This window comes from Carcharodon carcharias, chromosome 4 (genome assembly GCF_017639515.1).
Source record: "Carcharodon carcharias isolate sCarCar2 chromosome 4, sCarCar2.pri, whole genome shotgun sequence".
Classification (NCBI taxonomy): domain Eukaryota; kingdom Metazoa; phylum Chordata; class Chondrichthyes; order Lamniformes; family Lamnidae; genus Carcharodon; species Carcharodon carcharias.
This window is the reverse complement of record NC_054470.1, coordinates 122,698,380-122,701,614: the sequence shown is the minus strand read 5'-3', so window position 1 is coordinate 122,701,614 and position 3,235 is coordinate 122,698,380.

The window sequence follows — 3,235 nt, the reverse complement described above, 5'->3', positions numbered from 1 at the left end:
TCTCACGCACCATGTCCACGTCAATCACCCGCACTGTGTACACATCAATCTCGTGCTCCGTGTCCACATAAATATCACGCACCGTGTCCACGTCAATCTCACACACCATGCCCACGTCAACCACAGGCACCGCGTCCACATCAATCTCACACACCGTGTCCACGCCAATCACACCCACCGTGTCCATGTCAATCTCACACACCGTGTCCACGTCAACCACAGGCACCGTGTCCACCTCAATCTCACACACCGTATCCACGCCAATCACACCCACCGTGTCCACTTCAATCTCACGCACCATGTCCACGTCAATCACCCGCACCGTGTACACATCAATCTCATGCACCATGTCCACGTCAATCTCACACACCGTGTCCACGTCAACCACACTCACCGTGTCCACGTCAATCACATGCACTGTGTCCAAGTCAATCTCACACTCCATGTCCACATCAATCTCACACTCCATGTCCACGTCAATCTCACACACCGTGTCCACATCAATCTCACACACTGTATCCATGTCAAATTCACACACCGTAAACATGTCAAGCTCAAAAATCGTACCCACATCCATCACATGAACTGTGCCCACATGAATCACACAAACTCTGTCCACGTTAACCACAGACACCATGCCGAAGTCAATCTCTCACACCATGCCCATGTTAATCTCTCACACTGTGTCCACGTCAATCACAGGCACCATGTCCACGTCAATCTCACACACCGTGTCCACGTCAATCACATGCACCGTGTCCAGATCAACCACAGGCACCGTGTCCACGTAAATCACCCGCACCGTGTCCACGTCAATCACATGCACCATGTCCACATCAACCACAGGCACCATGTCCACGTCAATCACACACACCGTGTCCACGTCAATCACACGCACTGTGCCCATGTCAATCTCACACACCGTGTCCATGTCAATCTCACACACCATGTCCATGTCAATCTCACGCACCGTGTCCATGTCAATCTCACACACCGTGTCCATGTCAATCTCAAACATCGTGCCCACGTCAATCACACGCAAGTGCCCACGTCAATCACACAAACTGTGTCCACGTCAACCACATGCACCATGCCCACATCAATTTCTCACACTATGTCCACCTCAATCTCACACACCGTGTCCATGCCAATCACACGCACCGTGTCCACGTCAATCTCACGCACCATGTCCACGTCAATCTCACGCACCATGTCCACGTCATTCACACCCACTGTGTCCATGTCAATCGGAGGCAATGTGTCCACGCCAATCTCACACACCGTATCCCCGTCAATCTCACACCATGTCCACACCAATCTCACACTCCGTGTCCACGTCAATCTCAGACACCGTGTCCACATCAATCTCACACACTGTATCCATGTCAAACGCACACACCGTAAACATGTCAAGCTCAAAAATCATGCCACGTCCATCATATGAACTGTGCCCACATGAGTCACACAAACTGTGTCCACGTTAACCACAGACACCATGCCCTCATCAATCTCTCACACCATGCCCATGTCAATCTCTCACACCATGTCCACGTCAATCACACGCACCGTGTCCATGTCAATCACACACACCGTGTCCACGTCAATGACATGCACCACGTCCACATCAACCACAGGCACCATTCCATGTCCTTCACATGCATGGTGTCCATGTCAATCACACACACTGTGTCCATGTCAATCTAACGCACCTTGTCCACGTCAATCTCATGCCCCTTGGCCACGTCAATCTCACACACCGTGTCCATGACAATCTCACACACCGTGTCAACGCCAATCACAAGCACCGTGTCCACTTCAATCTCACACACTATGTCCACGCCAATCACACCCACAGTGTCCACGCGAATCACACGCACCCTGTCCGTGTCAATCACACGCACCGTGTCCATGTCAATCTCACGCACCATGCACAAATGAACCACAGGCACCATGTCCACGTCAATCTCACCCACCATTTCCACATCAATCTCTTATACGCTGTCCAAATCAATCTCACACACCTTGTCCTCATCAATCTAGCACACCGTGTCCACATCAATCTCATGCACCATGTTCACATCAATCACAAGCACCGTGCCCACATCAGTCTCATGCACCATGTTCTTGTCAATCTCACGCACCATGTTCATGTCAATCTCACGCAAGTTATCAATCTCAGGCAACATGTCCATTGTCAATCTCACGCACCGTGTCCACGTCAATCTCTTGCACTGTGTCCACGTCAATCACACACACCGTGTCCACGTCAATCACACACACCGTGACCACGTCAATCACACGCACCGTGTCCACGTTAATCTCACGCACCGTGTCCACATCAACCACAGGCACCATGTGCACGTGAATCTCACCCACCAGGCCCACATCAATCTCTCAAACCATGTCCATGACAATCTCTCACACCATGCCCACGTCAATCTCTCACACCATGCCCACGTCAACCACAGACACTATGCCCAGGTCAATCTCACACACCGTGTCCACGTCAATCACACGCACCGTGTCCATGTCAATCTCACGCACCGTGTCCACGTCCATCTCATGCACCGTGTCCATGTCAATCTCACACCCCGTGTCCATGTCAATCTCACGCACCATGTCCATGTCCATCTCACGCACCGTGTCCACATCAACCACAGGCACCTTGTCCATGTCATTCACATGCATGGTGTCCATATCAATCACACACACTGTGTCCATGTCAATCTAATGCACTTGTCCACGTCAATCTCACGCACCATGTCCACGTCAATCACCCGCACTGTGTACACATCAATCTCGTGCTCCGTGTCCACATAAATATCACGCACCGTGTCCACGTCAATCTCACACACCATGCCCACGTCAACCACAGGCACCGCGTCCACATCAATCTCACACACCGTGTCCACGCCAATCACACCCACCGTGTCCATGTCAATCTCACACACCGTGTCCACGTCAACCACAGGCACCGTGTCCACCTCAATCTCACACACCGTATCCACGCCAATCACACCCACCGTGTCCACTTCAATCTCACGCACCATGTCCACGTCAATCACCCGCACCGTGTACACATCAATCTCATGCTCCGTGTCCACATAAATATCATGCACCGTGTCCACGTCAATCTCACACACCGTGTCCACGTCAACCACACTCACCGTGTCCACGTCAATCACATGCACTGTGTCCAAGTCAATCTCACACTCCATGTCCACATCAATCTCAC